Genomic DNA, 27,119 nt, shown 5'->3' on the forward strand with positions numbered 1-27,119 from the left:
ACCATATTTTCCAAGTGCTTCAGTATAGGAGTCTTTCAGTATAGCTGCATGCCAGCATTGGATTCTGTGTCCACTGACTGACATTCCAAAGGGTTTGGTTTATTAAATTAGCTGTTACCACTGGTTCCGTTAGTTAGAGGTGCAGACACGGGGCAGCCACACAAATGCTGTTTAAATGGGCCCAACCACTCTCTGGAAGTGTAAGTGGCACCACAAATGCATGCAGTGTGAAATAGATCCAGGATCACATTAAATGGAAAAGCATATAAAAGTAAATTACACTAGCTGCCTATTTGATTTTCTCATGTAAATATCTCTTGTAAAAATATGTGTTTGAATCTGTAAGTGTGACACATTAGATGCCTAGTGGTCTACCAGGGCCAGTATAAAGAGAAAATTGGGCAATGCTTCTATTATGTAGGAACAATAGCCTCATGGTTTTTGAAGAAACAGCAAGTTGTATGGCTGGGATTAGAAAGCTTTGTCTGATGAGCCAATATTGATATAAGCCAAAACGTAACCAAACTTGTCTATGACCACACATACACCACCATGATGTGGCCAGAAGTCAAGCCAAAACAAATCACTTGATCCTCACATAAAGACTAAATAAGTGTGGACTTTTCCTCTTACTTAAACAAATAATCCATCTGAACTGATTTGTTAAACAGACCCTCATAGTTCTTAGTAGGGCTAGGGAAAACAAAATGTCACGGGTGTTTGGGTTTTGTGCTCATGTTTTTGATTTCATGTCTTTTATTTTGTAGTTTGTTTAATGTTGCTTGTTTGTGTCATGTTTCCCTTGCTCCTCATGTTCTCCCTTAGTCCATGTGTCATGTACTCATTGGTTGGTTATAGTCATGTGGTTTTCTGAGTTTATTCTGTCATTGGTTCTCTTGTTCCTTGTGTCACTTCCCCATTGGTTGTCCTAGTCATGTGTTCCATCAGTTCTTGTATTTATAGCCATTGTCTTCCCCATGTTCCTTTGTCATGTATTGTTTATTGTAACCCGTTGTTGGTGAGCGTATGGATTATTATTAGTCAAGTCAAGTCATGTCAAGCCACGTCTTTGTTTATGTTCCTATTCCTGTTTGTATCTTGGATTTATGTTATTAAAAACTGCACTTGGGTTCTACCTACGCTCGCCTCCAGTGGACTTCCTACGTTACAGAATACATGACCAAACCATGAACCCAGCAGTTCGCCTCTTGAGCCTTCCTCTAGATAAACAATCCATTGAGGATTATGTTAAAGATTTTTGTGACATATGCTGTCATGTGGCCTTCAATGATGTGGCGCTTAAAGACATTTTTCGACATGGACTGAATGAACCTGTACGTTCATGGCTTCCTGGCGGAAAGATTCACTGGTCCTTAGAACAATACATAGACCATGCCCTTCTGTTGAGTGGATCCTCATTTACTGTAGGAGTTGTGGATGAGGAGCCTCACAATCCAACAGCATCCACCACACCAGAGAGTCTCCACATCCCGTCCTTCATGTCAGGAGTTATTCACGTCGCCACGCCAAGTCCAGTTCACTCCATGCCAGCCAGGTCAGTTTCTGTTCATGTCATGCCTGCCATGCCAGTACCTGCTCCCGCTATGCCTGCCACACCAGTGCCTGCTCCTGCCATGCCTGCCATGTCAGGGCCTGCTCACACAATGCCTGCCTTGCCAGGATCTGCTTCCGCCATGCCTGCAACACCAGGGCTTGTTCCCGCCATGCCTGCCGCTCCAGGGCTTGTTCCTGCCATGCCTGCCACTCCAGGGCTTGTTCCCGCCATGCCTGCCAAGCCAGGGCTTGTTCCCGCCATGCTTGCCACGCCAGGACCTGCTCCCGCCTTGCCTTGCCTGCCATGCCAAGGCCTGCTCTCTCCATGCTTGCCACACCAGGACCCGTTTACAAGATGGCCATCACTCAACAGTCTCACCCCAAGATGGCCGCCATGCCAGTGTCTCACCCCGAGGTGGCCGCCACTCCAGTGTCTCGCCCCGAGATGGCCGCCATGCCAGTGTCTCGCCCCGAGATGGCCGCCATGCCAGTGTCTCGCCCAGAGATGGCCGCCATGCCAGTGTCTCGCCCCAAGATGGCCACCACACCAGTGTCTCGCCCCAAGATTGTCGCCACGCCAGTGTCTCGCCCCGAGATGGTCGCCACGCCAGTGTCTCATCCTGAGATGGTCGCCACTCACCCAAGCCCGCCGACCGCTTCGTGCTCAGGCCCGCCACGCCAGTGTCTCGCCCTGAGATGGCCGCCATGCCAGTGTCTTGCCCTGAGATGGCTGAGCCTCGCCATGCCATGGCTGCCACGCCTGAGCCTCGTCATGCCACGCCTGAGCCTCGCCATGCCATGGCTGCCACACCAGAGCCTCGCCACGCCATGGCCGCCACACCTGCCACACCAGAGCCCCCTCTCATAAAACCTACCTTAGTTTTCCCCAAGTATTTTTTTGGGGGGTTACAAGTACCAAGCTCCTGCAGTTGCGGAGCTTAGTACACCACCTAACCATGGCCCTGGTCCTCCAGTGCGCCAGGACCCCACGCTCCAAGGCTCAGGTCCTCCCACGCTCAACGGCCCAGGTCCTCCCACGCTCCAAGGCTCAGGTCCTCCCACGCTCAACGGCCCAGGTCCTCCCACGCCCCATGGCCCAGGTTCTTCCACGCTCCACGGCCCAGGTCCTCCCACACTTCATGGCCCAGGTCCTCCCACGCTCCGCGGTCCAGGTCCTCCAACGCTCCAAGGCCCAGGTCCTCCCACCCTCCACGGCCCAGGTCCTCCCACGCTCCATGGTCCAGGCCCGCCTCTGCCACGCCCAGGTTTTCCCATGCCCTACGGTTCAGGCCCACCTCTGCCATGCCCAGGTCCTCCTATTCCCCTACACGGGCCTGGCCCACCATCCCTCCCCAAGACTGCATCTGCTCCACCCTCCTGGACTGTCTGTTTTGGTTTTGTTGGGCATCAGGAGCCGCCCTTAGGGGGGGGGATCTGTCACGGGTGTTTTGGTTTTGTGTTCATGTCTTTGATTTCATGTCTTTTATTTTGTAGTTTGTTTCATGTTGCTTGTTTGTGTCATGTTTCCCTTGCTCCTCATGTTCTCCCTTAGTCCATGTGTCATGTTCTCATTGGTTGGTTATAGTCATGTGGTATTAAAAACTGCACTTGGGTTCTACTTATGCTCGCTTCCAGTGGACTTCCTACGTTACACAAAAAACAAAAACATATCTGTATTTTTGGGCCAAATGGTGATCTACAACATATATCTTGGTCAAAAGTAGAAAATACTTTTTCTAAAATACTTAAGACTAGTCTAAGCAGTTTATGCCACTGGCCACTGGTAAGAGCTGGTAATTCATATGTAATGATCAAGTACAAGGATGCACTTTATTTTACAGTCCTATTTCCATGTACTTATTATTAATGTACTAGTGAATATGCCAGTTAGTTAATGTGTAAGTTACACCTGGTAAGAGCGGGTAATTCCTATGTAATGATTATGTACAAGGATGCACTTTATTTTACAGTCATATTTCCATATCATAGTCATATTTTTTTTTTTACTTACTATGAATGTAATAGTGAATATGCCATCTAGTTAATACATTACTTAGGTTGGGGGGGGGGGTAACCTTGTGTTACCACTCTTTTACCTGTATGTACAACATAATTACTACATATGCACCAGGAAAGGACATGTACTGTAAAATAAAGTGCTACCCAATTAAACTATAATCTGACTCCATTTTATTATGGCCTTGAATTTAGGTTAGAATGCCAATTTATTATTTATCATTTATAGAATAATTTATCTAGACATCTGATTATTCTATTTAACTCTTATTGTACTCGTTCATTAGGAATCTACTGTATGTTACATAGAGAGCCTCGCGACAACCGTTTAACGCGGGTCTCAAAGTCAAAAATTTGCCAGTCCAATCATTAGTCAGAGGTTATGGCTAAAGCAATTTAACAATGCTGTCCATTGTTAAAAGGTACCCATATAGCCCCCTACAATCGCTTATAGGTGGCTACATGGGTACCTTTTAACAATTGTAAGCATGGGCGGGATTGTTAAATTGCTTTAGCCATAACCTCTGGTTACTGTCTCAGCTTTATTCAAGTTGTTACATAGTTATCTTTTTAACTATAGGGGGCTACATGGGTACCTTTTAACAATAGCAAGCATGGGCGGCATTGTTAAGACCCACGTTAAATGGCCGTTGTGAGGCTCTCTATGTAACAGATTCCTAATGAACGATTGCAATAAGAGTAAGAGTTAAATAGAATAATCATATGTCTAGATAAATTATTATATAAATTATCAATAATAAATTGGCATTCTAAATTTGAGGTCATAATAAAATGTTATATAGATAATATTTTAATTGGAATTAAACTTCCTTGCCAAACTGAAAAGGCTGAACACACAAGAAACCTCCACTGCCCTATTGAAAACCATCGATTGGGCTGTTTGGGCAGGCCTTACAATTTTAAGAAAAAGGTTAAAACCCCTTTACATTCTAACATTGTAACAACATTACAATCTAAAAACAAAAACATCAAGGCATATATACCAGTGGACAGGGCCAGCGCAGATGGTAACATCTATTTATTTACCCTTACAAAAAATATGTATACTTAAAGTTCCTTTCATTAAGTATACCTAAGTAAATTTCAAGTGTATTTTTTAATATATAAATAGTAAACTATACAGGTAAGTATACTATTATGTTCCTATTTATTTTTTATACTTAAAATATACCTTTAACTGTACTTTAACTCTTTCAGTTTTAAAAACATTTATTGTAGCTTCATGTATACTTTTATTTTTATCAACACTTGAATGTGGCTAAGTTTCATAAAAAAAAGCGACATTTTGAAAAAAAAAAAAACATCTGAGAAAATCACATTTTTGTCAAAGACTATGTCTGGATCGGATTCAGAGCAATGATAAAAACACAGATGGATAACACTGAGTCCATCAACACCCCCAAAGCTTCATAGTCATTAACTCTTCCTGGGTCAACATTTCATTTGGTAAAGATTTGAACTTATATGCTTAATTTTTGATGACCATGTTATTTTACATTTGTGTAAGCAATCTTCTATCACTTGTTTCTGCTTCTTCTTCACCTGTGTTTTGATCCAGAGATTATGTCCCCTACTGTATAACAGTGAAAACATGGATAGCAAAAAAATAATAAAAATCAGGCAGTAGTGGGAAAGAGTAGTGTAGATTTGATGTAAATTCATATGTACTGTACACTACCAGTGGACTAGCCTACACCAAAATTCAGATACTCAGAATTAGGAACATATATTCTACAACTGGTTCTTGAATGGTTTCTTTTGCAAACAGGTGATCTTCCTGTACATCTTGAATTTGGGTTTCAATTAAAAGAGACATATCAACATGGCACCCATTAAACACTTTTCACTAGGCACACTACATTTCTCTTCCTCCAATTTAGTAACAGAAATTCTGTTAACAGTAACAACAGAATGCCCAGCTTCATTCTTGTGGTCACCATTTCCTTCCAAAGTCCCATTAACCACCCATCCCAATAGGGTTCTAACAGCATATGGTCCATTACCATAGCTGTTGATTACTTCCCAAGGCTCTATTACTTGGGATGCATTGGCTCCAGTCAACAAATCAACATTTGCCTTAATGCTTGGAATTTTCACCTTGTCTAGATATGGCCATTTAGAGTTTTCTTCTTTAGTAATGATGTTGTCTAAGCCAACAGGCATCTTTTGCTGTGTGTAAACAGCAGAAATGGTTGGCGTTTATACCACTTATTCAGTCCATCAATAATATTGCAGGACACAGACTGTTCCTGACCCATGGTACGAAGAAGAATCTTGACCCTCTTACCACTCAAATTCAGCTCTTTCATTAAATGTTCTGAACAAAAAATAGCTGAGCTTCCTGGGTCCAGAAAAGCATATGTTTGCATTACTTTGTCACATTTAACCTTTACTTGAACTGGTATGATGGGCATTAGACTCCTCTCATTCCTGGCCCCTGTATGACCATAAGTCTGAACAGACACTTTTTTGCCCTTTTCCTCTGGCTCTTCCACCATTACCTCTTTACGATATATGTGCCAGATAGTTGGATGCATTTCTCCACAAATGTCACAAATCAAGCAATTGTCACATTCTTTACTCAAATGTCCTGTCTTTAGACAACCAAAACAAATTCCCTTGGTTTTTAGGAATTCAATCTTGTCTCATTGAGTCGTCTTCTTTAACGCAAATTTCCGCGGGAAATTTGAGCATGCAGCAGTTCGTCTTTGTCAAGTCAAGTCACCTTTATTTATATAGCGCTTCTTACAATGCAGATTGTGTCAAAGCAGCTTTACATTGATAACTGGTACATAATTTGGCTGCACAGCAGCTCTTAAATAATAGTATCAATGCAGGCAGATCAGAAGCACTGTTGAATAAATGTCAAGAATACTATTGAATATCAAATGTCAAGTGTCCTCAACTAAGCAAGCCAAAGGCGACAACGGCAAGGAACCCAAACTCCATCAGGTGACATCAGGTGGCAAACAAGTGGCAAATAGGTGTTAAAATGGAGAAGAAAAAAAAACTTGGGAGAAACCAGGCTTAGTCGGGGGGCCAGTTCTCCTCTGGCGAACAGTGCTTTGTTACAATCAGGTTGCTATCATAAGTCTGATAGGATTGCAACAATCAAAGTATTTATTTCAGTTCCATCCAGTTGAGGATCGTATTCATCACGCCGGTAGGACAGTCTGTTGAGGAACTGTGCTACTGGCTGTCATGTCGATGGGGCCTTCACAATGGATGATCCAGTTGACTCGATCTCTGCTGATACTTCAGGGCTGCATTGTGGTCGTGTCCAGTGGAGGGTCATATTCATCGCGCCGGTATGGACAGTTTGTTGAGGAACTGTGGCACTGGCTGTGGTGTTGATGATGTCTTCACAGTGGATGATCTAGTTGACTCGATCTCTGCTGATACTTCAGGGCTGCGTTGTGGTCGTGTTGATGATGTAAACCTCGGGATAAACAGAAAGACTAATATTAGCGTAGATGCCATTCTTTTTCTGATGTAACGAGTACATCTGGTGTTATAGGAAGTGTTCCCGGTTCCGGCTGACCTAATTTATGCAGCCTAATAATATAAATTGATAATGTGTTATGTGTATGCCAGGTTAAAGAGATGTGTTTTTAGTCTAGATTTAAACTGACAGAGTGTGTCTGCATCCCGAACAATGCTAGGAAGATTATTCCAGAGTTTAGGTGCCAAATAGGAGAAGGATCTACCACCTGCAGTTGATTTTGATATACTAGGTATTATCAGCTGGCCTGAATTCTGAGATCGCAATAAACGTGAAGGACTATAATGTATTAAGAGCTCACATAGTTACTGGGGAGCTAAACCATTTAGTGCAAGATTTTAAAATCTATACAATGTTTAACAGGAAGCCAATGCAGTGACGATAGAACTGGGCTAATATGGTCATACTTCCTAGTTCTAGTAAGAACTCTAGCTGCTGCATTTTGTACGAGCTGTAGTTTATTTATCAAGTGGAACAACCACCCAGTAGAGCGTTACAGTAATCTAGCCTTGAGGTCATGAGGTCAGAACTAACTGTTCTGCATTCTTCATTGAGAGCATATGTCGTAGTTTAGATATATTTTTAAGATGGAAGAATGCAGTTTTACAGATGCTAGTAACATGGCCTTCAAATGAAAGATTGGTATCAAAGAGCACACCCAGGTTCCTAACTGACGACGAAGACTTAACAGAGCAGCCATCAAGTGTTAGACAGTATTTATAGATTATTGCGTGAAGAAATTTTCGGTCCAAAAATTAGAATCTCTGTTTTTCCTGAATTTAGTAGTAGGAAATTACTGGTCATCCAGTTTTTTATATCAGCTATACATTCTGTTAATTTAGCGAATTGTTGATTTTCGTCAGGGCGTGAAGAAATATAGAGCTGAGTATCATCAGCGTAACAATGAAAACTAACGCCATGCTTCCTAATGATATCTCCCAACGATAGCATGTACAGAGTAAAAAGCAACGGTCCTAGTACTGAGCCTTGCGGTACTCCATATTGAACTTGTGATCGATATGACATCTCATCGTTTACTACTACAAACTGATAATGGTCAGATAAGTATGATTTGAACCATGCCAATGCAATTCCACTAATGCCAACATAGTTTTCGAGTCTGTTTAGAAGAATATTGTGATCGATAGTGTCAAATGCAGCACTAAGATCCAGTAACACTAATAGAGAGATACAACCACGATCTGATGATAAGAGCAAGTCATTAGTAACTCTAATGAGAGCAGTCTCAGTACTATGGTATGGTCTAAATCCTGACTGGAAATCTTCACAGATACTCCCATACGGAAATGTAATATATGTACATCTATGACATTTACATATATTAAATATATCCACATATATGGTGAAAACATATATGAAACCTATTCGAAAATGGAACAATTTCATATATTGACATATAAAACTAGCCCATATAAATATATATGTAAATGTATGTATAAAACAGTCTTATATACATATATGTCACATATATAAATATCAATGTGCATGACATATTTCTTTGTATAAATGTTCAATATACAAATTACACATATGTTTAGAATAATGCTTACAATGCACATGGCCTTAAATGTTAAACGGTGCAGTTAGGAAAAATAGATTACAGTAAAAGAGTTAAAACATTAAATCTTTATTAAAAAATTAAATTATAAAAAAGAAAAAAAAGTGCAAAATTAGAAAACTAATGAATACTCAACAAAACAAGCCCAGAACAGGAAAATCCACCTATTCATTAAACAAGCGATTTTAGTTAAAATTTTAGTTTAACAGTTATTATTAAGCATTTAGTTCCAATGAATATTAATATATACAGATCATATGTAATATAAATAAGCTGTAAATAAACTTTAAATATGATATAACCGTACATGTTTGAGTCTCTATCACTATTATCAACTATACAAACTAACTTCACAAGTTACTAATCCTATAACACTGAGTTTGTTCAACTACCTTCATGGTACAGGTCCAAGGTATATGATGCATGCTGTTCATTTTTTAAGTTTTAGAGTCTTTTTTGATGTCCGCAGCTCAGTGACCTTTTGATTAATAGCGACCCTTAGTTGGCCCCTGGTGGTTCCAGGAGATCTCTGGATCACTGCATCTGTAAAAAAGACAAAGAAATGTCTTTTAGTTTTACAACATTTATCTAAGGACATCCAAATTATAATTCCCTAAAGCATATTAAATGAACACAGCATACTTCGTTAGGTAGATAAATTTAGGCACTTTTCAGAACCAGGTGTAATCCCAATTCTATTTTATACCCCTTCGCCCTTCCCCTTGAAACAGAGTGGCAATGTGTAGGGGAAACCACTACTACACGTCATCATAGATTATTTTATTAGTGTCCTGTAACATTTAACCAGTATGAACAGCAATGAAGTGCGCATATCAACAGAAATCAGGCGACATTTAACAGATTACTCACTCACAACATTGTTTTGCGTTGTATGACCCTTCGAGTTTCCCAAGACTGGTAAAGCAGCTTTTCCATCGGGCCAAGCTGTTTGTTTAACCATTGCATTTCGTGCCGAGTCAGCCGGTACGGATATGGTTTCGTTTTCTACTGCGGCGCTGCAATAACGGAGCTCTTTGCAATGTAATACAAATGAGTTATTTGTTGCCTTGGTAATGCAAGAGTTTACAGCCAATACGAGATGTGTTCATATCATTCAAATAGCACGTTTAGCAAGCTACGGAGAAACTGCCAGCCAGGTAACACACAAGTAATCGATACTGTGTGGAAATATCAATAGCATGAAACGGTAGTTTGTGTATGCAGGGAAATTTCTCATACCCCTTTGTTCAAAGTGTGATCCTGAAAGATCTTTGTTTGAAGGGCTATCTGGCCCTTTCCCTTACCTCTACCACTCCAGCCAAAAGAGAATCGAGACACCCCTACCCCTTCATGTGAACGTGCAAAATGAAGGGGTAGGGGTAGAAATGGGATTGGGCCTAAGTGTCATCAGTTTTAAAAAAATTAGCCCAATTAAAAAAATAATATACATACTCATTATTGCATCAATTTTTGTTCTGTCCAAGGCCTCCTTTGTTTCCCCAGGGCTTGCTTTTTTTAGACTTGCCACCTAAGAAAGAGCAACATAACAGTTTAGAACAAAATCAGAACTCACTCCACTCCTATCTAACTACTCAACCATAAATTACATTTCTCAACTTAATTCTTGGACAACCTGCTTTAGTAAAATGGTGATAATTTAAATAGTACAACTCAAATTATTTATAAATCATATTTTAATGTAAATGTGTGTACATATATCTGTAAATATGCCAGAATAACTATAATAGGACAGTTTCAAGTTCAATCTACATAATTACCAAAAAATAATAATAATTGTACAGACACATGCACACACTATGACCAATTACATACCTCTGGGATTGCGCTTTAGCAAAAGTGTCAAAATACTCCAAGAAGAAGCATCCATGCCATAGCAGTGAGGCTGTTTGCATGACCACAACACAAATTCCTGAGCCCGGTGAATTTCAAGCTGTGAGGAAAGGCAAACATGAATCAATATTAAAGTATCGTGAATAAATAGAAGATTGCTTTAACAAAAAGTGTTTAGGGGGCATGATACAATTTAGCTTTGCATCACATATTTTCTATACTATTACTACTATTATTAATAAATAATAATAATTATACTTAACAAGATATGAAGTTAAATATCCACCTCCGCAAGAACAACTTCCTTATTCTTAAAAAGCTTGGCCTGCATTTTCTTTTGCTCAGAAGTTTTGGACTGGACTGATTTTGAGTCCTCGTTGGTTTTTCTAGGGTGGACTGTCTCTGTGGGAAAAAGGGGAAAACAAAATGTAGAATCTAAAGTTACAACTAGGGCTATGATATTTTTAAACGCCACTGGTTTCACAGACAAGGCTTAAGCTAGCCCTAGACTAAAATGCATGTTTGAGCTGTTTTAACTGAAAGAAACTTACTAATATATCTTAAATCATGTCTAAGCCATTGTTCTGTCTCAAGATGCACACAAGTAACGTTAATGTTTTTTTTTTCTAGTATACGTTTATAAAAGCTACATAAATATTAATATTGAACTAAGGCCTAATCCTGGTTTAGGCATGTCTGTAAAACACAGTGTAGTTAACAGTCATCCACTTTTATTTCTCCACTACATGTGTCTGACAGCTAAAATATTACCTTTTAAACATATTATTCTCACATAAACATTTAAAGATCATAGAATAATGCACTTCATTGTAATAATCTACTCGTACTTAATGTTAGCTGTTAAATATGAACATACAACGCACACAATTATGCAGTAATAGAGCAATTTAAAAACCTAATAGTTACACACGGTTAATTTCTGCTCATTTAACGAGTGGGGGTTCAATCTTCAACTGGCTGGCGGCAGCAGCCACTGACAGGTCACATGACCTGGTGGCAGCTGCCAGTCTGATTCTGGCAGGTCACGTGACCTGCCAGTGGTGCTGGTGGCAGCTGCCAGTCTTGATTCTGGCAGGTCTGTCAGCGGTGGCTGGCAGAGTGTAACGCGTTCCTTATTTCTATCGTTGCATGGAAATACATAATTGTATTATTATTAATATAATCTTATGACTCTATTCTTTTGTATAATTCACGTTTTAGATGGGTTTATCTCAATTAAAGCAGTAAAATGACCGTGATCTCAACTGGTGGAAAATGACGCATAGCCCAGCCAGCCACTGCTGAGACGCGAGTATAACGCGCTCTCTAATCACTCTCGCTGCATGAAAATACATAGTTTTATTATTATTAATATCATATTATGACTCTATTCTTTTGTATGGTGGACGTTTTAGATGGGTTCATCTCAATTAAAGCAGTAAAATGACCGTGATCTCAACTGGTGGAAAATGACGCATAGCCCAGTCAGCCACTGCTGAGACGCGAGTATAACGCGTTCTCTAATCACTTTTGCTGCATGAAAATACATAATTTTATCATTATTAATATCATATTATGACTATATTGTTTTGTATGATTGACGTTTTAGATGGGTTGATCTCAATTAAAGCAGTAAAATGACCGTGATCTCAACTGGTTGCTATATGCTTTGCTGGACGCTCAACCATCCAGCCACTGTTGCCTGTCATTCCAAAGAAATCATTTTAATTTGTATGCATACTGTTAATAGTTGTGACGATTTTATGTTTTGTAATAACACGAGTTATGCAATAATATATAGCATAAAAATGGCAATTAAAACGTGAATTATTCTAATAATACGACCCTTTCTCAACATTAATCCTAAATCTGGATACAATCATTTTAGCGGCTGTGGGGAAGTTTAGGTCTCATTTCTTGATTTCATTTTAAAAAGGTGTGTTTGATGTAAATATTTAGATACATTGACTTTGTTCAGTTCTTTTAAGGTCACGGGCAGCATAAGCAACATGACCACCTGTAAATCTGCTTGTTTCACAAATATGTTTCACATATTTACAATATTTGGAAGGGACTTGCATGTTTAAAAAGTTGTTGTTGAGTGTTAGCTTGTAAGTAAGTGTAAGATAAAAATTTTGTGGAATGCAGCAACTTTGATTTATCTAATTATTCATGACTCTTTTTTTAATGTTAAAAATAATAAAATACATGTTTACATTTTTTAATGTTAATGTAAACAACAGGCGTTTGGGTAACATTTATTTGTCCATTTCTCATTAATTATATATATATGGGAGGATGTACAGTTTGTACAGTATAAATAAAAATCATGAGTCCCAGTGCATGTGTGTATGAACTGTGATACTCAAAAGTATGTGCATGTTTTTGTTGTTGAGCATCATATTTATACATCAGGCTTTTATAGCTCAATTTTTTGAAAATCAATCATAATATGTTCCCCGAAAGCATGCTGTGTTATATTTGACATTTTCCACCAGTTGAGATCACGGTCATTTGACTGCTTTAATTGAGATGAAACCCATCTAAAACGTCCACCATACAAAAGAATAGAGTCATAATATGATATTAATAATGATAAAATTATGTATTTCAATGCAGCGAAAGTGATTAGAGAGCGCATTATACTCGCGTCTCAGCAGTGGCTGGCTGGGCTATGCGTCATTTTCCACCAGTTGAGATCACGGTCATTTTACTGCTTTAATTTAGATAAACCCATCTAAAACGTCCACCATATAAAAGAATAGAGTCATAATATGATATTAATAACGATAAAATTATGTATTTCAATGCAGCGAAAGTGATTAGAGAGCGCGTTATACTCGCGTCTCAGCAGTGGCTGCCTGGGCTATGCGTCATTTTCCACCAGTTGAGATCACGGTCATTTTACTGCTTTAATTGAGATAAACCCATCTAAAACGTCCACCATACAAAACAATATAGTCATAATATCATATTAATAATAATAAAATTATGTATTTTCATGCAGCGAAACTGATTAGAGAGCGCGTTATACTCGCGTCTCAGCAGTGGCTGGCTGGGCTATGCGTAATTTTCCACCAGTTGAGATCACGGTCATTTGACAGCTTTAATTGAGATAAACCCATCTAAAACGTCAATCATACAAAAGAATAGAGTCATAATATGATATTAATAATGATAAAATTATGTATTTTCATGCAGCGAAAGTGATTAGAGAACGCGTTATACTCGCGTCTCAGCAGTGGCTGGCTGGGCTATGCGTCATTTTCCACCAGTTGAGATCACGGTCATTTTACTGCTTTAATTGAGATAAACCCATCTAAAACGTCCACCATACAAAACAATATAGACATAATATGATATTAATAATAATAAAATTGTAGCAAATTAGCTCAAAAATAAATAGGAATAATTAATCATAACTAGTTATAATTAATTATTAATATTTTAATCAGTTAATAAAATTAACTTAATGTAATAAAATTAATATTACAATCAATTAACCTGTTGTTCAATGAACACACAGTGTTAATTGTTTATTAACTAAGAAATGTTCATTTCCAGGTTATGGGAAATAACAATCTTATTCTACTAAAAGCCTGTAGTCAGGACCGACATGAATAGGGACTCCCGTACATGAGCGCAAAACACGGACAACCTTACGTGTGGCATGAACAAGACTTTATTAACTAGACTAAACACTTAAACTACTCTAACATTCACACACATACATGCATACAGTTTACCAAGAGAGAGAGAGAAAGCAGAGTACAGGAAGCAAGAAGTTACAGCATTGTTGGACATTCAGCAGATCAACAGCCTTGAGCAAACCATCAGTTTAGTTTTAACAGGCCCTTCTTTAAAAGGGGTAAGGATACTCAATGTATCCGATAATGAGACTAAGTTTGATACTTGCATGTCTCTCCAAGTTGAATTAAAACTGTCCTGATGCAATTTGTGGAGGCTCCTGTTGAATCTTTGCTGATATTTTCTTGACGAAAGAGAACCGGCTGGATTCAGAGGATCTTTGGTGAATGGAAGGTCTAGGCCGAGGCCTGGCACAAGCTTGGGGTTCCTTAGAAGCTTCTAGCTTCTTAAAGCATCATCTTGACGTCAGCATTCATCAGTAAAAAAAGAAGAAGAGGAGGAAGAGCAGGAAGAGAGGGGGTTCCTTGTTATCAGTGAATATAAGGGGTGACGATGTCACACCCTCTTGAGGTGTCTGAGCCAATAAGGAGTTCCCCTTTCAGAGGGAAGTTTTACGAGTCTTTGTTCTGTAGCAAGATATTAGCATAAGACACTGGATTGGATGAATGAGAGAATAACCTTCTAGATTCTTATAATACTAATGTGTCACAGAGTTAGTAACATGTAACATAAATTACCAAATAGGAAATGAAAGTTGGAGTCCGTAGATACCAAGCATGCTGCCAATGTGATCTCAGTTAACTATACATTTGCAACTATGGAACATTAATACCAAAATAGTTCAAAAGAGAGAATTAATACATAGAATAAAGCCTATAAAAGGAAAGTCATGAGATGGGAAACTTGGATACATGTTTATACATTTCCCAAGTGGTTATATAGAGAATACATAGGATTAAGAGAGTTTATTTGTCCTTCTCAGGAAGAATGAGTCACTAGTCTCTCCAGAATTCTTCTGGATCATAAAAGTACCATATAACTGTAACAGGACACCTAGGTTGGCCTGTGTGCTAGCAACATTGGGATGCTGGTTACAGTTTAGGGGGATGAGTTCGGAGAACTTTGATAGTGAGAGTGAGTTTATGGGTAATTCATTAAATACAATGAATAATTGTGTGGCTGATTGGTCCAGACGTTACATCCCCCCTTTCGGTCGTTGTTGTTCTTTCTATGGACAACAGCGGGCGACGTTGAAGGTGTAGAAAGATCAGACACACCACTGGCACACAAGGCTGGAAGGCTGTGATGGGCTCTGGTTGTATGTGTCTCCTGGAGTGGTGGTCGTTCCATTGCGGTTGATGTAGACAGTAGACAAGCTCAGGTCTCTGAGCTGGTGTTGTGTGAGTGGTCAGAAGCTTGTACTGCTGAGTACTCCTCAGGTAAGAACTGTTCAAGGAGCTATCTTACTAGCGTTAGAAGCTCCTGCAGGTCCGATGCAGGCGTGTCCAGTCGTCCTTGGGCTGCCTGCTGTTGGAGATCCTGCTGTGTCTGCAGGGAGAGGATGCTCCCATCCCTGGCTTCTCCCTGTGGTAGGTCTGGTACCTGGGTCTGTCTGAATTAATCCTTCTCCTTCTGCAGCTGCAGAGGATTTCAGGAAAATGGCTGATAAGGTGTCAAGCAGAAGGCTTTGGCCTCCCCCTCTGTACCTCTGTGCTTGGCTGGGGGAGGTTCTTCTGCTGACTCCATGCGGTGAAGTGAGACGTTTCTCCTGCAATGGTTCTATTTGCTGCAGGTAAGAGAGTCTCAGTTCTCTTTTCTTCTGTGTCTCTATTTTGTCAGGGTCCTTGCGTCTGTCCCAAGCCTCCATCTCTAGCTGGTCTATGTGGCTTTTAGCATGCATCAGCTCCTTGTGAGTCTCTGTGATCTGGAGTTTGAGGTTGTTCACCTCCTGTTTCAAAACAGCGAGGATGTGGGCCAGGAAGAAGTTGACTTCAGTCAGATCATTGTGATCACACCTCTGGTTTGAGTCGTCTGCCTTTACTTCTCTTCCATCTTTGTCCAGTTGCTTTTGGCTCTGGTGCTGTAATTGATCAGCAGCACTGGTTAGGAGGGTGTTCCTCACGACACATAGCCAGTCCTTTCGGTCTGCCATCTGGGCAGTTAGGCTGAGCATCTGCAACATTTAGGCACGCTTGTGGTGAGAGTAAGGGCAAGAGACTACTGCAAGATCAAACAGAATTTAGGGCTAAAGGCACAGTGAGCAGCCAGGTGTATAAAATACAGCTAGGTTTAATAAATGACTTAAGATGGTTCTTGTGGTCAAATTATTTCTTAGTATTTCTTACTGATGGCTCACAACAGGCTTGACCTCTGAACAAATGGAAAAGAGAAAGAGAGAGGAAGAGGAGAGCTTTCCTATTAGATTGTGCTTATTAGTGGTGCTCAAAATTATGCCATAGCAATCATTCAGATTCCTTTGTAACTGGCTCATAAAATTGAAGCAACTGTTGTAAATAAACAAAATCAAGAAGGAGAGTATGTCTAGTTGCTTGTGGTTATATTGGGAAATTAAACCACACAAGACTAAACAGGAATATGTAAATAAATCACATAGATGAAAGAAATAATACTAGTAAAAACAAATAGCTGACTGCTATTATAATTAAAATCAATAAAATATTTAAAGAAGTGATTAAAACAGCGGAATGACCTGGTATTGGGAATAGTCAATAGCACTAGTGATTAACAATTAGATTAGCTTTGGAAATCACTCTATAGTTGGTCACAGCTGCAGCGTGTTCAGGACCACACCATGTGTGTGTCCCTCCCAGAAGTTTAGTCAACGTGCTATTGAAAAATCTCAATAAATCCTAGAATTCTTCTTTAGCTAAACAGTTTACATGTAATTAAATTTAGATTTAATTACCCTAGTAACTGCAGATTTAGCTGAACAGTGTTCAGGGAGAACTGCACCTAAGTGCAGGTGAAATTAGCTGAGAAGAATTAAAGGTAAGGAAAGAGAGAAATCAGAAAACCAGGAATGTGGTTAAGGGAAATTGTTTTAGATCAGTTCACACTGCATACACACAAGCTATAGTTAAAGGCTTCACATAAATAATGCTAACCACTAACTGTAGAAGCTATTAGTTAGCTTAGCCTGAGGTGCAGGGCTGCTAGGTGAGGTTAGCTTAGCCACCTAGCCTGGTTTGTTTACAATATGGCATCACAGGGTGATGAGTTAGCACTTCCTGTGACAAGTCGTTGTCATGGGAACCAATGCACATCAGGGCAATTCAAACAGTTTATTGAGACTGTCTGCTCATTTCAAACAAGTTACGTATAGAGTTACAATGTGACGCTTATACTTTCAGATTTTCAAAAACTTGATATTACATTCAGTAAACTGCAAATATGTTTTGGCATTTGCAAATTTTACTCATGTAAACTCTTCTCTCTACTTTAAACAACGTCTTGTACTTGTTTAAAGGGTAATTACACAGTTTGCTGTAAGTCAAAGCTTGTTTAAGCATATATAGTTAAGTCCGTCTTGTGCATGAATACTGATATTCCTTTCAGCGAGTGAAACACAGTTTTGGTCAAAAGGTAGCTATGCTTGTAGGTGCAGGCAAAGTTTAGATGAATGACATCAATCTTAACTATAACAGGGGAGCATTACCCAAATCTACATTTATATAACACTGTACTGAGATTCATTCATCAGAAACAGGTTAAGCAATACTGCAATTGGTATTTCTCCAACAAAAGCAGAATAATCAATTCTGGTACAGTTTACATGCCGCTGAGCTGAGATTCCTTCGTCAACACAGGCTTACGCTCTAATACTGAGATTAGGATTTCTTCGCTAAAATCAGATTAACTTTACACTGATACCATTTGAACATATGCTAAAATGTGTCAAGAGTAGACTCTTTCAGTTACAGTAGAGATGTCAATTCAGGCCATCACTTTATCAGCATCTAACAAGCCAGCAATTAGTGACCAAAATGTGCATCGTCTGACATATTCTGACTGGAATTATCAAATGCACACTTTTAAGTTGACAGTGGTTTAAGCTCATAACCTTTGTTTATTCATGCCCGCATTCTCCACCATTTGTAGCAAATTAGCTCAAAAATAAATAGGAATAATTAATCATAACTAGTTATAATTAATTATTAATATTTTAATCAGTTAATAAAATTAACTTAATGTAATAAAATTAATATTACAATCAATTAACCTGTTGTTCAATGAACACACAGTGTTAATTGTTTATTAACTAAGAAATGTTCATTTCCAGGTTATGGGAAATAACAATCTTATTCTACTAAAAGCCTGTAGTCAGGACCGACATGAATAGGGACTCCCGTACATGAGCGCAAAACACGGACAACCTTACGTGTGGCATGAACAAGACTTTATTAACTAGACTAAACACTTAAACTACTCTAACATTCACACACATACATGCATACAGTTTACCAAGAGAGAGAGAGAAAGCAGAGTACAGGAAGCAAGAAGTTACAGCATTGTTGGACATTCAGCAGATCAACAGCCTTGAGCAAACCATCAGTTTAGTTTTAACAGGCCCTTCTTTAAAAGGGGTAAGGATACTCAATGTATCCGATAATGAGACTAAGTTTGATACTTGCATGTCTCTCCAAGTTGAATTAAAACTGTCCTGATGCAATTTGTGGAGGCTCCTGTTGAATCTTTGCTGATATTTTCTTGACGAAAGAGAACCGGCTGGATTCAGAGGATCTTTGGTGAATGGAAGGTCTAGGCCGAGGCCTGGCACAAGCTTGGGGTTCCTTAGAAGCTTCTAGCTTCTTAAAGCATCATCTTGACGTCAGCATTCATCAGTAAAAAAAGAAGAAGAGGAGGAAGAGCAGGAAGAGAGGGGGTTCCTTGTTATCAGTGAATATAAGGGGTGACGATGTCACACCCTCTTGAGGTGTCTGAGCCAATAAGGAGTTCCCCTTTCAGAGGGAAGTTTTACGAGTCTTTGTTCTGTAGCAAGATATTAGCATAAGACACTGGATTGGATGAATGAGAGAATAACCTTCTAGATTCTTATAATACTAATGTGTCACAGAGTTAGTAACATGTAACATAAATTACCAAATAGGAAATGAAAGTTGGAGTCCGTAGATACCAAGCATGCTGCCAATGTGATCTCAGTTAACTATACATTTGCAACTATGGAACATTAATACCAAAATAGTTCAAAAGAGAGAATTAATACATAGAATAAAGCCTATAAAAGGAAAGTCATGAGATGGGAAACTTGGATACATGTTTATACATTTCCCAAGTGGTTATATAGAGAATACATAGGATTAAGAGAGTTTATTTGTCCTTCTCAGGAAGAATGAGTCACTAGTCTCTCCAGAATTCTTCTGGATCATAAAAGTACCATATAACTGTAACAGGACACCTAGGTTGGCCTGTGTGCTAGCAACATTGGGATGCTGGTTACAGTTTAGGGGGATGAGTTCGGAGAACTTTGATAGTGAGAGTGAGTTTATGGGTAATTCATTAAATACAATGAATAATTGTGTGGCTGATTGGTCCAGACGTTACAAAATTATGTATTTCAATGCAGCGAAAGTGATTAGAGAGCGCGTTATACTCGCGTCTCAGCAGTGGCTGGCTGGGCTATGCGTCATTTTCCACCAGTTGAGATCACGATCATTTGACTGCTTTAATTGAGATAAACCCATCTAAAACGTGAATTATACAAAAGAATAAAGTCATAATGTTATATTAATAATAATACAATTATGTATTTCCATGCAACGATAGAAATAAGGAACGCGTTACACTCTGCCAGCCACCGCTGACAGACCTGCCAGAATCAAGACTGGCAGCTGCCACCAGCGCCACTGGCAGGTCACGTGACCTGCCAGAATCAGACTGGCAGCTGCCACCAGGTCACGTGACCTGTCAGTGGCTGCTACCGCCAGCCAGCTGAAGATTGAACCCCTACTGCATTTAACCGATCTGTAGCCTACTAGCTGCGCTAACGTTACCAGTAGCTTGGTAAATCAATGGCTCATGCAGTTTAACGATCATTTAAAATGTATTCTCCGTGCAATATCAATGTGTGAATTATAATAAAAAAATCTGAAATTACCTGCAACTTTATGCGCCATTGCCTCGTACAAATGCCATCTGCCATGAGGTTTTTTCTTCAGTCCACCTCTCCACTCGGTTAAATATACAGATCTGTCATCTTGTCCGTCCAAGAAATCATCATTATTTTATCTAAGTTTTTCATTCCATTTCTTGTTTCCACTCAACAAGCGCAAACATTTTCATCCGTTGGTCTCGATCCTGAATGTGCGTAATTTGGCGGTATTTTGATTACGTCTGAATTTGGGCGCGCGCAATGACGTAACTGCGCAGCATTCTAAATGCAAAGCCTGAAATGCAGACTGAAAGTGTTTCTAACATTTTTGTTTGTTTCTTTGTTTGTTTTTGGGTCAAATCTAAACGCTTTATTCAATAGAAAGCATTAAGCATACTATTTTCATTATGTAACTCTTGGTTAAGTCACAGTAATGTCAAATAACAACAATAAAAAGTCATTTAAACCATACAAAATCAGTAATTTAATTAAAATTATTCGAAGATGGGTTAGATTATTTTAATTGCATTTGTTTTTTTACAACAGTTTTTATGAGCTAGTTAAGATAAGGTAAAATAAATATAAAATATTGTGCTAATTCTAAATGGGAGAGAAATTTAAATGAAATGTGGATTGTGTATATACTTGTTAAAAGTTCAGTCTGTTCAAATAATGAAAACATAAGGAATTAGTAAGGAAAACAAGCATGTAAAATGTTTTTATGTATGTTGTGTAAATAGATTGGCATATATAAATTAAACATATATCTGTGACAGGTCATAACATATAATATTATATAAACTAAACAAAAATCATATAGATAGTATAAACATATGTCAATATATTTATTTAATATGGACATTTTATATATGTTACAAACATATATATTGGCATATATAAATTAAACATATATATGTGACATATATGGTCATAACATATAATATTATATAAACAAAAATAATATACATGGTATTAATATATGTCAATATATTTATTTAATATGAAATTTTTATATATGTTATAAAAAATATATCAACATATATCTAGAGATATGTATATATGTGATGGCAATATATTGTCATATATTTTGCATATATGACAATGTCACTTGCGATATAGGGACATATATGTCATATATTACATTTCCGTATGGGCTATTTCTTTCTAAAAAGGAACATAGTTGTGATGACACTGCCTTTTCTAGTATTTTTGACAGAAAAGTGAGATTTGAGATCGGCCTGTAATTGACTAATTCTCTAGGATCAAGTTATTGTTTTTTAATAAGAGGTTTAATAACAGCCAGCTTAAAGGTTTTTGGTACGTATCCTAGCGATAAAGATGAATTAACAATATTAAGAAGAGGATCTATGACCTCTGGAAGCATCTCTTTCAATAGCTTAGTCGGTATAGGGTCTAACATACATGTGGATGATTTTGATGATTTAACAAGTTTAGACAATTCTTCCTCTCCTAAAGCAGTAAATGAATTGAATTTTTTTCTTTAGGGACACTACAATGCACTGTCTGACACAAGACTGTAGTAGACGGTTGCATGGTTATAATTTTTTCTCTAATATTATCAATCTTGCAAGTAAAGAAGTTAATAAAGTCATTACTGCTGTGCTCTTTGGAAACATCAGAAGTTGAAGCTTTATTTCTTGTTAATTTAGCCACTGTATCAAATAAATACCTAGGGTTGTGTTTATGTTCTAAAAGTTTTGAAAAATAGGCAGGTCTAGCACTTTTTAAGGCCTTTTTGTACTCAATCATTTTCTCTCTCCACGAAATGCGAAATACTTCTAGTTTTGTTTTCTTCCAACTGCGCTCCATTTTTCTAACTGCTGTTTTTAGGGCCCGAGTGTGCTCATTGTACCATGGTGTTGGATTAATTTCCTTAATCTTTTTTAAACGCAAAGGAGCAACTGAGTCTAATGTGCTGGAAAAGACAGATAGTTTCTGTTGCAATATCGAGGTCTTCTAAGCTGTCTGGTATGCTAAGGCAATGAAACTGATCAGGAAGATTATTTATAAAGCAATCTTTAGTGGTAGAAGTGATGGTTCTACCATATTTATGGCACGGAGGCAGTTTAGCCTCTTTGACTAAATGTAGTATACACGAGACTAGATAATGATCTGAGATGTCGTCACTCTGCTGCAGAATTTCAACGGCATCAATATCGATTCCATGTGACAATATTAGATCTAAAGTATGATTACGACAGTGAGTGGGTCCCAACACGTGTTGTCTAACACCAATACAGTTTAGAATGTCTGTAAATGCCAATCCCAATGAGTCTTTTTGATTATCTACATGGATATTAAAATCACCAACAACAAGGACTTTATCTGCAGCTAGTACTAATTCTGATAAAAAATCGGCAATCTCTTTGATAAAGTCTGTATGGTGTCCTGGTGGCCTGTATACAGTAGCCAGCACAAATGTCAACTTACATAATGTTACGTAAAGCACCATCACTTCGAAGGAATTATATGTGAAAGACTTCTGGCTGATACTGTAAATATTACTATAAATTACAACAACACCTCCCCCTTTTCCTTTCTGTCGAGGATTGTGTCGATAATCATAACCTTGAGGACTAGACTCATTTAAAGTAATGTAATAGTCCGGTTTTAGCCAGGTTTCTGTCAAACACAGCACATCTAGATTATTGTCTGTGATAATATCGTTTACAATAAGTGCTTTTGAAGAATGTCATCTAATATTTAACAACCCAAGCTTTATCATTTGTTTATCATTATTATCTCTATTTTTTATTTGTTGAACATCAATTAAATTTTTACCATTTAATGGGTTTGGACGTTTTTTGTTTTTACTAATTCGGGGTACAGACACAGTCTCTATGTGATAATATCTAGGTGCAAGAGTTTCTATGTGTTGGGAATTATCTGACTTCTGTAACGTGAGGCAGCCAGCAGACGGTCGGTTTAGCCAGTCTGTCTGCTTCCTGTCCTGGGCCCCAGTTTGTCATGTTTTAGTTCTGAGAATATGTGCCATATTACTAGAGAGAAGAGCAGCACCATCCCCGGACGGATGAATACCATCTCTTCTCAACAGGTCAGGTCTGCCCCAAAAACTTTTCCAATTGTCTATGAAACCTATATTATTCTGCGGACACCACTTAGACAGCCAGCCATTGAGTGATGATAATCTGCTAACTATCTCATCACTCCTACGAACAGGAAGAGGGCCAGAACAAATTACTTCTCCTGACATTGTACTTGCGAGTTTATGCATCATTATGTCTCGTCCGTTTTGCATCATTATGTCTCGTCCGTAAACAGAAAGGAAGAAGTCCCGTCCAGGCTAGTTGGTTTTATCATGTGAGGATGCTGCTGGTAGCGGCACATTTATAGCCTTTTCTCACAGCGGCTGAAATAATTAAACTTATCATTTTGATGGCGGATTGTAATCCAGAAAGGTCCAAATGACAATCATCAGTGACAACTGGAGATTCACCTTAGTCAAAAAGCAAAAGACTTTGGACTGTGGAATGGATACAGAAATTGAAATCTACAGGTAACGCTAATATACACTAAATACACAGTCACGCAATGCTGATGTTGTTAACATTAACAATTTGAGAACAATATAACAGTAAAAATAATTTGCACGGTTTGGCATAATCCGAGCTAAGCGATCGTTAGATTTAATCACCATTGGCAGCGCAATTTATTGTAGGCCTAATGCTTTTTTCCTTAGTTGGTTAGAACAAAAGTGGCAGACATGTTACTTCTTCAGATGATATTTTCTAGTGAAAATCTTATATTGGTCATACTTTCAAGATGTAGAATATGTGATTCTGAAATACAGTATCCACACCGGTGCGGTGGCTGACAGCAAGTATTAGATTAATCCGCGCTGACGAGCCATGCCGAGGCACAACACACATACAGATAACTGTTCCGCATATGACTGCAACTGCAGGTTTCAAACAGAGATGGCGACAAAGAGGAAAAATCACGGACTGCAGCTTTAATTTTTCAATTGTACAATAAAACCAAGCATCCCAGAACAACTGAATGAGTTGAAGTAGATTATACTGATTTCATATAACAAATAAATGGGACAGGAGCAATCGAGAAATCCGACAGGAGCTTACCTTGTGCACTCAGAAAGCCATTTTTTAAGCCACGATTAACCATTATGGAATAATCCACTAATGTGCTGAGATACAATGTGTACTAAAATTCTCAGTAGCATGTGCAATCGCGCTAGTCTGCGAAACTCATTAATATTCATGTATGCTCCACCTTCTGAAACCGAAAAGGCTTGTTCGACTTTATGCAGTGCTGCACAGACCGATCGGCGGCTGACTTGAAGCAGTGCATGCCGGTTAGAAATTTTGTCCGACTTGAGATAGTGCCGACGTCATGTGTCTGTGACGTATGGCTTCAAAGTACCGCCAGAGCGATTCGAGATCAGCCGCCTGAGGCAGCCAGTATGGAAAGCCGTTTTAACATTTAAAAGTTAAGCTCGACTATCCGGAATTAACGTTGTAGATATCACAGAAGTCTTTCTGACTAGTCGTAATTACATTTTGGATAGTCGGAATTGTCATTCGAGATATCTGCAACATAATTGTGACTAGTCGAAACGACAGATAGAGATATCTGTAATGCAGTTTTACACATCTTAAATGACAATTGCAGATATCCGTAATTCAGTCTTGTCTAGGCAGAATGAAGGTCAAAGATATCTCAAACGTCATTATGACTAGTGATTATGGCATGGTGCCAATCAGTGCTAACTGCGAGTTAACAGGTGCGATTTGAATGATTAGAACAACAACACGCTCTGCTCCTGCCTAAAAGTGCCGGCCTAATTTGCATAAAGATATCTGCAATGTCATTTCGCCTAGTCAAAACTCTAATTCGAGATATCTGCAATTACATTTTGACTAGGCGGAATGAAAGTTACCGATATCTCAAATTTCAGATATCTTTAATCAAAATTCATTTCAAGATATCCATAACTTGATAATAGATATCTACAATTAAATTATGACTATCCCTAACTCCAGTTTGAGATATCTACAACGCCATTTTGACTAGTCATAATTCCGGTTACAGATATCTACAATGTCATTTCGCCTAGTCAAAACTTAATTTGAGATATCTGAAAAGGAACATGTAGATATCTTGAATTAAGTTGAATTAAAGATATCTTGAACTGGAGTTGTGACTAGTCAGAATCAAATTGTAGATATCTCAAACTGGAATTACAGATATCTACAATCCAGTTACAGATATCCGTAATTCACATAGCGGATATCCAAAATGTTCTTTTCGACGAGGCAAAACTGAAATACAGATATCCGCAACACATATCCAGTCTAGCTGTTAAATGTTAAAACGGCTTGCCATATATTAGTCAAATATTGCATTTATTTCACTTCGGCTGTGATAAAGTATGCAAACGCAGCGCGAGCATCATTACAAGAAGCAGAAAGTGTCCGACTTCACGTCTCCATTTTCAGCTCCTCCCCGCCTGTACGCGGCTACTCTCGCCGATCATTACATCCAGCCGCAGCCGATGTCGAACACACCTAAAATCTCTTAACACCGGAGCATTGCTTGAAATGAGGCTGTCACGTGACCTGTGGAAATGAAGCTTCCTGACCTCACTGACACGTTACGCCGGGCTCAAATGAACGACTATATGTTCTAAAGCTGGGGACGTGATTAGTAAAATGGAGCTGCTTAAGGTCCAGCACAGTGAAACAAATAATATTCTTGAATAAAATATGAAATTGAAATTGCATTGTATTATTTTTTAACAATGTGCATGTTTGTGTTTTGTAAGGAACACACAAAAAAAGGGTGCATTGAAAAAATCACATAGACCTAATTTATTGGCGTATTAAACATTAAACATTCTATTTAGAAGGTGAAAAGATACAAGTTTGATGCGAGTAAAAATGAAGAACAGAAAGTCTATATTGTCATTGTATTATGCAAAATACAATGAAATTTCGCTGCACACACACGCACCGCCATCTTTCTGATATGGTTATTAAAATATACAAATAAACAGGTCTTCACAGGTCCAAAAATTCATACCGAACCCTGAGAGACCCTTAAATGTGCTACACTGAACCGACCCGGGCCCGACTATTATTTTAAAAGTTGGACCCGGACCCGTGCAGTATCGAGAAATGCCATAAATGTACTACCCGGAACCAACGCCCGTCTATTATTTAAAAGCTGGACCCGAACCCGGCCGGGAAGGCACAGACCCGACTGGAACCAATCGGCACATAGGTCTATTCCACAACAAATTGCTATTAATAAGTCAATAAACAAGTTGCGAAAATAAAACGTTTTGTCTTACCTAATGTACCTGATTGTGATGCACTTACCAAGAAAGTTTATCCGTTATTCCTGTCTCTGATTGAAATGCTTAATCCACTCATTATTCCAGTTTTAAAAGTACACTTGCTGTCACGATGACAAATAAGACTTTGCAGTTTTGCATTTTGTTGTATCTCGAGTCAACTCATATAATAAAATAACTTTAACTGTTTGCCCTTTTGAACTATAATAACGATTGCTTGTTCAGTGACATGGCCGCTGACGTTAGCATTACTTATTTGCGATCATTTCTGTGCTTTCTGACCCGAGTCTGACCAAAACTTTAGATATAACAAGACGGTTCATTCATAATATTATAAAAATAGGAGAAAGAAATTGCGCTCGCATGAGACTGCACATGCCCTTTAGTTGGAGCATCCTGAAATGTAAGCTAAACATATTTTGAGCGTCATAGAAAACATTCATGTGATTGTTCACCTCAGATT

General features: G+C 38.6%; 1 protein-coding gene across 2 annotated transcripts in view; it reads left to right on the forward strand.

Annotated features, from left to right (window-relative positions):
• Positions 1–27,119, forward strand: part of LOC137030813 (collagen alpha-1(XXV) chain-like) — a 222,707-nt gene that overhangs the window by 174,794 nt on the left and 20,794 nt on the right. The gene's annotated exons all lie outside the window — the stretch shown is intronic.

This window comes from Chanodichthys erythropterus, chromosome 11, assembly GCF_024489055.1.
Source record: "Chanodichthys erythropterus isolate Z2021 chromosome 11, ASM2448905v1, whole genome shotgun sequence".
Lineage (NCBI taxonomy): Eukaryota > Metazoa > Chordata > Actinopteri > Cypriniformes > Xenocyprididae > Chanodichthys > Chanodichthys erythropterus.